The 14938-nt window shown below is 29.1% G+C and overlaps 1 pseudogene; it reads right to left on the bottom strand.

Moving 5' to 3' along the window:
* Positions 1-10503: 10503 nt before the first annotated feature.
* LOC112639157 lies at positions 10504-12376 on the bottom strand (annotated as a pseudogene).
* Positions 12377-14938: the final 2562 nt, after the last annotated feature.

Raw genomic sequence — 14938 nt, 5'->3', positions numbered from 1 at the left:
ATGGTACTTACAGAGGACTGCGACCGCTTGTGACTCGAAGAGGAGCGTCTCCTTGCGATTTCGTTGCTCCAGGATGACCGAGTGGGCTTGGGGAGTCCAGCTTCTCATAGACGCGAAAACCTTTGCCCATCGCCATTGTTACGCGGCAACGTTCCACAGTGATGTGACAGTTCGCGGTCTGTCATGCAGCACGTTAACGGTAATGAACGGTAGACAGATCGTCCGCTGACCGCGGCGACTGAGAATTTCCGCTCTTCACCATCGACGATACATCATCGAAGATTGGTCGCCTCCATTGTATAATTCGTTCTAAAGTCATAGATTAACAAAGTACCGCAATTTTGATCTCAATAAGATAAGCTGGAGCAAAAATGGCGTCCGATAGTATAGATATAGGCTGCGATTGTTGCATTTCTCCACGTAACAACCTGGCATTTTTGATATTTTCTTCTTTTTCTGCGCAACAGAAGGAGTTTTCTCACCTCACACACAACAGGACACAGGACAAACCAGGATCAAGGTTAGAAAAATTGCACTTAGTATAGAAGCTATACAAAGTGTGCACTATCTGCACTATGCGATACTTTGTTAATCTAGTGATTTTACCCGCGAGAATGTCAAGGTTCGTTCGAACGTGTGATGCGCGTAAACATAATACACGCATGTATGTGCGCCACAGCTCTTTTTAAGAAAATACTCAGGACTGAAACAGTTTCACCAACTGGTCAATCGACGAGTTTTTTGTATCAGTGATTGGTAGAACTGTCTCATATATGAAATAGTTGAACTTTTTATTCGTCGTTGTCGCCGATATTAACATCCGGAATAAGTGGGAATATATTCGTAAGTTATATACAATTTTATTAATAATAGTTGATTGCTCTCGAAATACGATATTCGATTATACAGATAGGAATCAAAATTATAAATATTATTTTGTTGCAATCTTTACGAGCAATGATTATTCTTCTATTTCTATTTCGTTCTATCCTAATATATATGTGTACACACACACACACACATTTAGAATTCTAATATAATAAATAAATATTCTCTCTGATATCATTTGATCTAAAATATAATTTGATTCAGAATGCGCAATAAACGATCGAATAAAAATCGGATAATTAACATAACGGATATATATATTTTTAAAGTTATATACAAGTGTATTTATATACAAGTATATCTTTAAAGTCACACACACACACACACACACACATACACACACACACACGCACGGATTAATAATTTATTAAACACACATCTTTAAAGTCACACACACACGTACACGTACACACGGATTAATAATTTATTAAACACACATCTTTAAAGTCACACACACACGTACACGTACACACGGATTAATAATTTATTAAACACACATCTTTAAAGTCACACACACACGTACACGTACACACGGATTAATAATTTATTAAACACACATCTTTAAAGTCACACACACACTCACACACACACGTACACGTACACACGGATTAATAATTTATTAAACACACATCTTTAAAGTCACACACACACGTACACGTACACACGGATTAATTATTTATTAAACGATTAATATACTTCGTGAAGTTATTTCCATTTTTTATTGCAATTATGATCTTTAATAAAGATTTCTCATCATAATAAAAAAATTTTATATCGTTTATCAAAAGTTTAAATTAGATTTAAAAGTATATTATTGCCTCTTTTCGATAATAATTGATTATTTCACTGTACCTATTTCATGAATAGCTATCATTACAGAGATCGCGTAGAGTTTGACAATGCAATAAAATTAATAATAAAATTCCAATAAAATTAAATACAAATTAATTATAATAATTAAATATAAATTTGTTTATAATTAACTTTTTCTACGTTGAGAAAAGTTCTTCGTTTCTTTTGGAATATCTTAAAGATTCTTTTAATTAAATTTTACAAAATATGTAACTATTAAATTTATAGTATTTAATATTTAGAAATAAATAGATAATATTTCATTTTTATATCGATTACGTATACGATATTATTTATTAAAAGAACTAATATATCTTTTATGGATCTTTTTGTTAAGTTAATTATTTAGATCTACGATTCGATTGTTTTACTGCATTTCAATCCGAATTATATATTTAAATGATCGAAAAATAAAACGATAATAAAATAATAAGCAATATATCTATTTTAAAAATAGTGTATATAAATAATAAATAATAAATAATTTTTATAAATTATATTATTTATTATAAATATTATATATTTTTATAAATTATTTATTATTTATTATTTATATACACTATTTTTAAAATAGATATATTGCTTATTATTTTATTATCGTTTTATTTTTCGATCATTTAAATATATAATTCGGATTGAAATGCAGTAAAACAATCGAATCGTAGATCTAAATAATTAACTTAACAAAAAGATCCATAAAAGATATATTAGTTCTTTTAATAAATAATATCGTATACTTAATCGATATAAAAATGAAATATTATCTATTTATTTCTAAATATTAAATACTATAAATTTAATAGTTACATATTTTGTAAAATTTAATTAAAAGAATCTTTAAGATATTCCAAAAGAAACGAAGAACTTTTCTCAACGTAGAAAAAGTTAATTATAAACAAATTTATATTTAATTATTATAATTAATTTGTATTTAATTTTATTGGAATTTTATTATTAATTTTATTGCATTGTCAAACTCTACGCGATCTCTGTAATGATAGCTATTCATGAAATAGGTACAGTGAAATAATCAATTATTATCGAAAAGAGGCAATAATATACTTTTAAATCTAATTTAAACTTTTGATAAACGATATAAAATTTTTTTATTATGATGAGAAATCTTTATTAAAGATCATAATTGCAATAAAAATGGAAATAACTTCACGAAGTATATTAATCGTTTAATAAATAATTAATCCGTGTGTACGTGTACGTGTGTGTGTGACTTTAAAGATGTGTGTTTAATAAATTATTAATCCGTGTGTACGTGTACGTGTGTGTGTGAGTGTGTGTGTGACTTTAAAGATGTGTGTTTAATAAATTATTAATCCGTGTGTACGTGTACGTGTGTGTGTGACTTTAAAGATGTGTGTTTAATAAATTATTAATCCGTGTGTACGTGTACGTGTGTGTGTGACTTTAAAGATGTGTGTTTAATAAATTATTAATCCGTGTGTACGTGTACGTGTGTGTGTGACTTTAAAGATGTGTGTTTAATAAATAATTAATCCGTGTGTGTGTGGTGTGTGTGTGTGTGTGTGTGTGTGACTTTAAAGATATACTTGTATATAAATACACTTGTATATAACTTTAAAAAAATTACTCACCGCATGTCTCTGGCTGCTTCAGGCTCTTTCCCTGCTTTCTGACTGTCCGATACTTTTCCAGATGTCCTTTTTTTTTGTTGTTTCATCCTTTGTTGTTTCCTCGTAGCAGTCACGTATTCACTCGCGAACAAACAATTATATTTCAATTAATTATATTTCAGTCATATACAGAAACGATCGCAAGACATTTTGCACGGCACTCCCGATCGCAAAATAATCATACGAGATACGTATTTTTATAATATTATTATTTTATTATTATTGCAAGAGAGGAACACAAAAATTACAATAATTCGCTCGATTTTTAAACGAAGCAAAATCATGCACCACTCGATTCTTACTAATTAACTATTTCTATTTGTTGATGTATAATATATGTATAATATGATGTATAATAATGCGAATCATAATATTAAAATATTAAAGTAATGTAAATTGATGATATAGCAATCGTTTAATTAATATGATATATATATGCATGCAGTTTAGGAAAGTTTAAAACATCGGGCGAAATCGAATTTCATTCTATGCAATGTTAAAGAAATAATTATTATTCGTAAAGTTCGATAATCGGAGAATATTGCGAGAAAATTTGTAATTTTTGTCCCTTTCGCTTCAATTTCTATTTGCAATAATGAAAGATCGCGTTTCGATGAATTTATCGTCGCCACAATTTCATGTCATTTATTAATTAATTATTTGTCAATTGTAATAGTCGAATTATTATATTTTGATCTAATCACGATCGTACTTTTAGGAAAAGAATTCGATAATACGGAGCGTTCCGTATCACTATTTTCCCGCTGGAATGTCGCCGTGCGAATGAGGGGAGGTCGTCGCGTATATAAACAATAGCGCGCTACGTCACAAGGTCGAATGACGTGTTAGCTCGCTGCCGAAATATTTAACGAGTACTGTGACGTATGTGCGAATTGTATTTATATACAAGTATATTTTTAAAGTCTCACACACACACACACACACACACACGTACACTGAGAAAAGAAGTTGTTAACTCGACTAAACCGTTTAACTAAATTATTATTTTTTTAATTGAAATATTGAAATATTTAAGTTAAATAAATGTCATGTTAGATTTATAATAGTTAAATATTCCAATTAAAAAGATAATAATTTAGTTAAATGGTTTAGTTAAGTTAACAACTTAACAGTGTACACAGTTTAATTATTTATTAAACCTCACGAGATGTATTAATCGTTTAATAATATAAGTGTATTTATATCCAAGTATATTTTTAAAGTCTCACACACACACGTACATTGAGAAAAAAAAAGTTGTTAACTCAACTAAACCGTTTAACTAAATTATTATTTTTTAAATTAAAATATTGAAATATTTAAGTTAAATAAATGTCATGTTAGATTTATAATAGTTAAATATTCCAGTTAAAAAGATAATAATTTAGTTAAATGGTTTAGTTAAGTTAACAACTTTTTTTCTTTTACAATTAGTTTTTTTTCTGTTTACTATTTGATTGTTTTATTACGCTTTTAGAAAGTCAAGTTCTATAATGTAACTTTTAATTTTGTATTTCGTATGAAATTATTATTTTAAACATAATAATTTTCTTTCTTTGCATTTCTATCATGAATAGACATTTCCAACTAAACTCTTTACTAAAAAAACTAAAAATATCCCTCAATTTTTTCTCTCTTCGGACAATTTATTTACATTTATATATAATTCTCTTTATTTCTTTAAAAATGAACATCGAGAACAAGGTACACGAGTATTGTAAATGTCAAAAAATGATCGCGCGAATATTATAGTTGTGAATATATACAAATAAATGCAATATACTATGAATTTTTTACGTTATATATTGAATCGAAATTGCACAAAAGAGGAAAAGAAGAACAAGCCTATGAATAGACATTTCCATTTTTTACTAAAAAAAAAAAATTAAAAATATCTCTCAATTTTTTCTCTCTTTCTTTAGGCAAGTCTACATATATGACCAATATGATTAATTGATTCCGTCTTTATATATTTATCATTATGTGCTATTAATTAAAGCCGTAAACAATATTTCAGAAATCAAAGTGTGCGAACGTTGCGCGCAGGAATGGCCATGCGCAGAAACGAACGCGCAGTGGTTCGGCCGCCATGTTAGCGCGTGCTACTACGTCATACGCGTCATACGAGACTCGGAGTCATACGCAGTTACACGGATCGTCGAACGTCCGCATTTTTCGCGTCTTTTAACCGTTTTTAAACGAATATCGCGAGTAAAAGAGCGTCGAAAGTGTTCAAGGATGATCGCGCGACTTTCATAATATGTCAGTGAAAGTACGCGACAGCCGTTTTCGATAATTCAGTGATAGCGCGATCACGAAGATGGAGCGAAGTCGCGTCGCGTTATTTGCGCCCTTGATGATGATTATCGGATGCGAGCGAATATCGGGAGTGCCGAATAAAGTGTCGCGTGTTCGCGTTGATGATATCGTGTGCATCAAGATCGGAATGGGACGTCCCGAGGCGAGCGAGTGGAGCGGCCTGTGGAACAGCCAGTGAACGGTGAGTAGATGTGATTTATTATCATATTTGCGTGACAATTCGTGCTCATTCGGCGCTTATACAGTATCGCGATGTCCCGAATTACGTTCAAACAAATCGGCGCCGCATCATAATTCGATGCGATGCCGTGCAATTCAAATAAAGTCGATCGCGTGAAGATGGTTATGCTAGAAGCCATTTCAAATTTATTTTATATACGCGCAGTGCTGCACAACCTATCTCGTAGGGCTACCAACTGTTAAACGATGAATTTGTTTGATCTAACCTAACATAACCTAACCTAACCTCTGTCTTTGGATATCTATTGTAAACATAAGCGTATGCTGCCTGGATTGTATCATGCTTTCAAAAATAATATTTAATTATTTCATTAGTGTATTACATTTTATTACGTAGTATATTAATCGCATTAAATGTGCGACGTACAGTTTTACACATTTTAATGAGGAGCATATAATATAATTGGTTAGGTTAGAATAAATAATAGAATAAATTAAAACAAGCTGCTGTGATTCATTTAATGTAATAGGATTAATTTGACGAATGTGCAGCTATTGAAGTTACATGATATTTGTGGACACATTTTTAAAGTAATCATGAGTATCTTATCTCATCTTGATTATATGAAATTAAAATATAAAATATTTATGTATTCCACATTAACGTTATTCATTACAAGTACTATATTACTTTTCTTATATCTCAATCATATTTCATCGATGAAGCTTTTCATATATCGCAGACAATATGATACTATGTGTGCAATTTTACACAGGTAATACATGGCACAAAAATAATTTGTTCTCAAATATTGTGCACATTTCTCAAAAATAAATCAAATTAAATTATTTTAAGTAAGATCCAAAAATCACTACATTGCCAGGATTGTATCTTATTATAACTGCGATATTATCACCTTTTAATATGTGTGCGCAGTATTACATACATAAAATATATAAATTTATTTGAAACGTACAGAAATCTTTATCTTATTTATAATATTTATGATATAAAAGAAAATTGCAACTCTAATGAAACAGAGCGGTGGAATAATTGGTTGATACTTATGCTGGTCTACAATATTTATCCTTTTTTCACCATTAGACTTTTGGTGCTTTTTTTATTATACAGATGTTGTCTGTAAATATAGTACTCGTAATGTTGTTTCTGTGTCACTGTAAGCATACAAAAATGATAGCATTTGCAGGTAATTATGTTATACTTATATATCATAAGAAAGAGAAAATAAAATTAAAGTTGAATACTGAATGTGCTATAAAGTAAATCTCATCTAAATAAATAAATGCATAAATGTGCGCTCCACATTTCTCATGAAAAAAATACATAATATTAATCTTTATGTATTATTTTTAGATTTGTTTTTTATTCTTTTAAATTCTCTAGATGCACTTTTCATTTCTGCTCTCTTTCTTTCCAACTACTAAATATACTACTAATCTATCATTTTTAATATAGATGTCATTTTTAGTGTACATTATTGCAGTAAGTGGAATAAAGAGCAAATCTTTTGACACATTTAAAATGTACAGGAAAGTCAGTTTTATCTGATGCGTTTTTTTCAATAGAAATATGTAAAAAAATCTGAAAAAATTCATACGTCTTTTTAAATCTTATTCTTTCTAAATAAAAATTAGAATAATAAATTTGCAAAATAATTTGCTTTAATATATTTTTATTGCAAACATATGAAGCAAAGTGCTCAATGTGCATCACTATGAAAACATAGATAGAATAAAAAGTAGATCGTATACAAAAAAATTAAAATATTTACACTACATATTTGATATAGCATTTAATCGATATGTGCAGTAATACGATAAAATCTAATTTTCTCTCGAATTTTTTCACGAAATTTAAACTACTAAGAAAATATCAAACATTCAAATTGTTCAATAGTCTTGCGAAAGAAGCAGTTCTCGCTTAAAGAATCTTTAGAAAAAAAAGTAAAAAAATTCTAAAGAAAAAAAAGGACAAAAAATTTTAAATCTCACATCGATATTTAATTTTATACTAATATTTTTAATGTAACCCTTCATTTATAAAGATTTTATTTTGTGAAACGTTTTTACATAAAAGTACAATGATTATACGGCTTCTTTAATCTATTGTTTCATCTTCGCATGATTTACGTTTATAAAATATTTGTGCCTCTGGATATTTTTCTCTGGAAGCTTTATGCAATGTGTGTAACCTAAATCTGTTAACGTACAAGTATTAGAGTAACGGAATAAGTATATGTAATTTGATTAAAAATACGTTTCTTACATGAATTTTTAATTACATATTTTATTATACTACAAATAAAAAAATCATACTTGCGCGACGTGATTCTAACAATTTACCGACATGCACAAAATGATGACTTTACCGGCACTCGAAAAGTATTTTGACTACGTAATTCTGGCGTTTAACGCGAATGCAGATGGCGATACTAAACAGCAAAGAAAGATGGCCGCATGAGTGAAACGCGAGGCGCGAAATATTGCATTTCGTATATCGTTCTTTGCGAAAAAAATGTGTGAAAGTGTTGTACGTATTCGCGATTAACAGTTCGGTATTGATGAATACTAATCAACGCAAGTATAATTTGTCGTGCATTGGATATCTCTTCAAACTCTGTATATGAATCGCTCTCAGTCTTTTAAAATGCAAAAGTAAATATTATAAGATTTGACTTTGGAAAAGCGCGATAAAACAATCGAATCATTCGTAATTCATATCATTAGCATAATATACTATGAATTTTTTACGTTATATATTGAATCGAAATTGCGCGAAATTGCGAAAAGAGGAAAAAAAGAACAAGCCTATGAATAGACATTTCCATCCTTTACTAAAAGAAAAAGAAATTAAAAATATCTCTCAATTTTTTCTCTGTTTCTTCGGGCAAGTCTACATATATGACCAATATGATTAATTGATTCTATCTTTATATATTTATCATTATGTGCTTTCAGAAATCAAAGTTGCGCGAACGTTGAGCACAGGAATGGCCCTGCGCAGAAACGAATGCGCAGTGGTTCGGCCGCCATGTTGGCGCGTGACTGCTACGTCACTGCTACGTCATACGCGTCATACGTGAATCGGAGTCACACGCAGTTACACGGATCGTCGTACATCCGCATTTTTCGCATCTTTTAACCGTTTTTAAACGAATATCGCGAGTGAACGAGCGCCGAGAGTGTCCAAGGATGATCGCGCGACTTTTATAGTGTGTCGATGGAAACGCGCGACAGCGATTTTTGACGATATTCAGTGATGGCGTCATTGCGAAGATGGAGCGAAATTGCGTCGCGTTATTCGGGCCCTTGATGATGATTATCGGATGCGAGCGAGTATCGGGAGTGCCGAATAAAGTGTCGCGCGTTCGCGTTGATGATATCGTGTGGATTTGTGTGCATCAAGATCGGAATGGGACGTCCCGAGGCGAGCGAACTGTCCCGAGGAGGAGCGGCCTGTGGAACAGCCGGTGAGTAGATTTGATTTATCATATTTGCGTGATAATTTGTGCTCATTCGACGCTTATACAGCATCGCGATGTCCCGAATTTCATTCGGACAAATCGGCATCATAATTCGATTCGGTGCAATTCAAATAAAGTCGATCGCGTGAAGATGGTTATGCTAGAAGCGATTTCAAATTTATTTTGTACGCGCGTGCAGTGCTGCACAGTCTATCTCGTAGGGCTGCCAACTATTAAACGATAAATTTGTTTGATCTAACCTAACCTAACCTAACCTAACCTCTCAGTGTCTTTGGATATCGAATGTAAATACAAGCGTATGCTGCCTGGATTGTATCATGCTTTCAAAAATAATATTTAATTATTTCATTAGTGTATTACATTTTATTACGTAGTATATTAATCGTATTAAATGTGCGACGTACAGTTTTACATATTTTAATGAGGAGCATATAATATAATTGGTTAGGTTAGATTAAATTAAAACAAGCTGCTGTGATTCATTTAAAGTAATAGGATTAATTTGACGAATGTGCAGCTATTGAAGTTACATGATATTTGGACACATTTTTAAATCATGAGTGCCTTATCTCATCTTGATTATATGAAATTAAAATATAAAATATTTATGTATTCCACATTAACATTATTCATTACAAGTACTATATTACTTTTCTTATATCTCAATCATATTTCATCGATGAAGCTTTTCATATATCGCAGACAATATGATACTGTGTGTGCAATTTTACACAGGTAATATATGGCACAAAAATAATTTGTTCTCAAGTATTGTGCGCATTTCTCAAAAATAAATCAAATTAAATTATTTTAAGTAGGATCCAAAAATCACTACATTGCCAGGATTGTATCTTATTATAACTGCGATATTATCACCTTTTAATATGTGTGAGCAGTATTACATACATAAAATATATAAATTTATTTGAAACGTACAGAAATCTTTATCTTATTTATAATATTTATGATATAAAAGAAAATTGCAACTCTAATGAAACAGAGCGGTGGAATAATTGGTTGATACTTATGCTGGTCTACAATATTTATCCTTTTTTCATCATTAGATTTTTGCTTTTTTTTATTATACAGATGTTATCTGTAAATATAGTACTTGTAATGTTGCTTCTGTAAGCACACAAAAATGATAGCATTTGCAGGTAATTATGTTATACTTATATATCATAAGAAAGAGAAAATAAAATTAAAGTTGAATACTGAATGTGCTCTAAAGTAAATCTCATCTAAATAAATAAATACATAAATGTGCGCCCCACATTCCTCATGAAAAAAATACATAATATTAATTTTTATGTATTATTTTTAGATTTTTATTCTTTTAAATTAACTAGTTGCACTTTTCATTTCTCCTCTCTTTCTTTCCAACTACTAAATATAGATCTATCATTTTTAATATATTTTTATAAATAAAAAATGTTTCTTTCTAATAAATTAAATATAAATTAAATTCATATAAATTAAATAAAATTAAATATAAATTAAATTCATTTAAATTAAATAAAAAGTATAATATGCCTTTAAATACTTTATATATATACCTGTTGCAAACCAGTAAAGAATGTTTTTACATTCCTCCTTGTACTTTGGCATACATATCCTTTATGCCAATTATCTCGCAACACGCTTTTATCGCATGATAACAAACAAGCCTATTATCCTTCATGAATTTTCTTTACAAATATTTTTATATTCTCAAACTGTGTAAAGAAATCATGTAACACTGAAAAATACAAAGTGATATTAAAAGAGAAGAAATAAATTTTATATTATATAGTATTGACAAGTATTTTCTTACCAGTGTGTTCCTTATATGTAGGAATATACATTAATCTTTGACCAGCCCTATTTTTAATCATCTTTAGGGATACTTTGGCTTTTGATAATGCAAATCCAGCCAATCCATTTCCATTCCCAGTTACTATAAATGAATTGATTCTAGTCTTACATGCTAAATTACTGGTCATACAAGTTATCATTTTGTTTTCCAAAATCCAGGTTTCAAAACTTTCAAATGTATCTGCAGAAAACAAAGATATTAATTATATAAGATTCTAATATTTAGAACTGAAACATCAAAAAAAAAAAAAAATTGAAAATAGACATCGTATCACATGATTTTTGTATGTATGTAATTTAACCATTATAATCCAATAATAGCATAAATATTAACCTTTTCCAATAAGATCTGATTCAATGCTTCTGCCATCCATTGTAACACTCCTCCAACCACATTCCAATGGCGATAATTTTATTTGCATTGGTCTGGTCTTACTTTGTGGTAATTCCATAAGTTTTTGCTTTCTTTCAAGATTTACAAGCAGTTTTAGCTGTTGAATTAATTCTTTTCTTCTAAACACAGAAGTGTTCAGACCAGGAAATTGTATCGGAATTTTTCCCATGCCAATAATTTGCTCCTTATTTAGGTCTCTCTTTTCACTACTCTTCTTGCTCTACCTCTGCGTCTTCCTGCATTACTGATACTTGTCACACCCTTTCATAATTCATCTTCAGGTCCTATAGAACAAAAGCACAGTGAAATACAAACTATTTTCTACTGTAAATATAAACTATTATCAAAATGTTATATCCATAAAAGTTCTACTTACTATTCGCAAAGAACATAGAGTTTCTCACATTATTTAATAAAGTGACTATTTTTAATAAATGTGAATGACTGACAAGCAATAAATTAAACAATATTAAACAATAATATATACCTGAAAAAAATTTCATAATTTTATTAGAATTAAATTGATAAATTAATTCTAAATACATATTATATGTTAATTACATATAATGATTTAGAGACAATGATATATTTCATTTGCGTTACCATTGTTTACAGATTGAACATTTTTATCAAATTATTTACAACTCTACAAATATGTAGCATACGACAAGCCATTTTTAAAATCTATAAAACAAACAACAAAATTGTTCATAGTTTTCACTCTGTTTTGTCATAGTCTGCTTTTAGGCGATCTCTGAAAGCGATGCATCCTATAAACAAAAAATATAAACATGAACTACGTAGTCAAATCTACGAATGTTTTCAATGGGTAACATAATTTCGGATTATATTCCATGCCTCGTACACTTTTGATAAATGTCGATAACATAAGCAAAACGCAAAAGCAGTAACATATAAGCAGTAACACATAAGCAGTAACGCAAAACGTTTGTATATATTAAATAAATTTGTAATATAAATAAGTTTTGTGATCTCTCTCTCTCTCTATCTATTTATCTATCTATCTATATATCTATCTATCAAGTATAATTATTAAAATATATTACCCGATATTATATTATATTATATATTAATCACACATTATCTATCACCACCATCGCCATTATTATATGTAATTTAATATATACTACCGTTTAATTAAAAAAATATTTGCCTCAATTAATTTCAATCAGAAAGAAGAATAAGAAACATCATAGATCACTTGGGTAATTCTTAAAGGCAATACGCCCTCTGAAATAAAAACGTGGACATGAACTACGAAGCTAAATCATGAATGTTTTCAGTAGGTAACATTATTTTGGATTGTTCCGTCAGTAACACAAGTATCGATAATGCAAAACGCTAAATTTTTAATACAAATCTAAAGTTTTGGGTGGTCTTTCTCTCCCTGTATTAATAATATAATTAATTATTAATATATTCCTTGATACAATATATTAATCACACATCATCCATCATCACCATCGCCACCGCCATTTTTACGTGATCTTTATCACAACGGTTCATCATTGAAAATAAATTATAACACATAAAATATTCTAGTTTATTTTTAAATATTATTTTTAAATATTAAATAATATAAGTATTAAAATTAAAATAAAAAATTGGCTCAAATAATAATAATTAAAAATTAACTAAACAATTGATAACTAAGAACCAATAAAAAGCGCGTTAACTGTAGCACAAGAAAAATCCTTTCTCATTTAATTATTATTATATATTTCAAATTATTAGTATATTTCAAATTACTCGTCACAATACATACAATAAATACGAACGTTTCGGATTATCTTTTAATCTACCTTCAACGTGACATTAATATTATTACACATTCGAAAATAGTAGACAATGGCATATGAAAAATTATATAAATCAGATGCAGATAGCATTTGTAATATCTGCATGCCGATTATGAAACGATTTATATAATTTCATATTTATTCATATTTATATAATTTTATATGTTATTGTCTAATATTTTTTAATAAGTAATATAATGATATGCCGTTAAATTTCTTTTCTAGATGCGATCGCGATCAACACCGAAAATTATTTATTATAACTATATGATTAATTAACTTTTATAAATAACACATAATTAATATCTATATACAAATCGCGACAAAAATTCTCTATCGCATTTAATCGTAATTTATTCATTTAATCAACTAAGAATTATAGTAACAGAAATCTAAAATAATAATTTATTATTTCGATATGAAATCGATTTTTACGAGCAGAAATTATTTCTTTACTATTTATAGATATTTATAGAGTCAAATACAATATATCTGCGATGCTTTATTTTTCAATCATTGAAATATTTTGAATTGTGAGAACGCACAATAAAATAATTGAATCTAAACATAATGAAACACTCTATACATCAATCTTTTAATAAATAATCCTATAATTAAAAAATCTATGTAATCTAAAATACTGTTATATACTTAAATATATTCCATATATACATATATGTATATATTAAAATACGTAAAATATTTCGATGACGAACAAACAATAACCGACCTTGGTGGCGTAATAACGCGCTAATGTTTATATGCTATAGTCTTGTAAAATGTTTCGATAAAAAAATAATAATAACACGGTCTTTCGGACTAACTTTTTCGGTTCTATTATTATTCGCGCGTCGACACTCAAAGAGTAAAGTAGTGGTATACAAGACGCTCCGTTAAATCCTTTTCTAGACGCGATCGCGATCAATATCGAAAAATTATTTGCTGTATTTATTATATTATATTATAATATAAAATATAATACAATGTAATACAATATATTTCGATATGACGAACGAATAATAACACGGCGTTCGAACTTGACGTAAACAATAGCGCGCTAGTCATATGGTCTTAGTATCATTCACAAAGCGACACTCAAGCAGTAAAGATCGTAGTGCGAAATATGTCGTATATTCTTATATGTTTATATGCCATAGTTTTGAAAAATGTTTCGGTACAAAAATAATAATAACACGGTCTTTTGAATTAATTTATTCGGTTCTATTATCGTTCGCGCGATGACACTCAAAGAGTAAAGTAGTAGTACAAGACGCTCCGTTAAATTCTTTTCTAGACGCGATCGCGATCAATATCGAAAAATTATTTGCTGTATTAAAATATGTAAAATATAATATAATATAATATAATATAATATAATATAATATGATATAATATAATAAAAATACGTATTGTTTACGACAAGATATTATTATCTGTTTGAGAGAGAGAGATTGATATTATTATCTGTTTGTCATC

Source organism: Camponotus floridanus, unplaced genomic scaffold (genome assembly GCF_003227725.1).
Source record: "Camponotus floridanus strain SB8 unplaced genomic scaffold, Cflo_v7.5 scaffold499, whole genome shotgun sequence".
Lineage (NCBI taxonomy): Eukaryota > Metazoa > Arthropoda > Insecta > Hymenoptera > Formicidae > Camponotus > Camponotus floridanus.
The sequence above is the reverse complement of the archived record's forward strand: the minus strand, read 5'-3'. Positions and strand labels throughout refer to the sequence as shown.